Raw genomic sequence first — 360 nt, forward strand, 5'->3', positions numbered from 1 at the left:
CACCTAAGCTACCCCCTGGCTACGCCACTGCAGTGTTGCCTTTTTGAATAAAATTGTACTTTTTGCGCACTATTTCCGGCTGGTGAGTACGTGAGTACGCCTCTCGAATTTTAAGTGCACTCGATATTGTACTTTTTTTTAGTACATTTGCGTACAAAATTGTTTAAAAAAATTTATTTTACCTTTTTTTCGCTACGAATCACAACAGCAAGTACACATTCATCATTCTTTCGTTGGCTCACGTGTTCATTCATTAGAAAAATGGAGCCAATGACAGCCAATGAAAGAACACGTTTGAGAAGATCGAAATCTAGAGGTGTTCTGTAATTGGCTGTTCATTTTACGTTTTGCTTACATGGG

The sequence above is a fragment of the Belonocnema kinseyi genome, chromosome 3, assembly GCF_010883055.1.
Source record: "Belonocnema kinseyi isolate 2016_QV_RU_SX_M_011 chromosome 3, B_treatae_v1, whole genome shotgun sequence".
In the NCBI taxonomy this organism is placed as follows: domain Eukaryota; kingdom Metazoa; phylum Arthropoda; class Insecta; order Hymenoptera; family Cynipidae; genus Belonocnema; species Belonocnema kinseyi.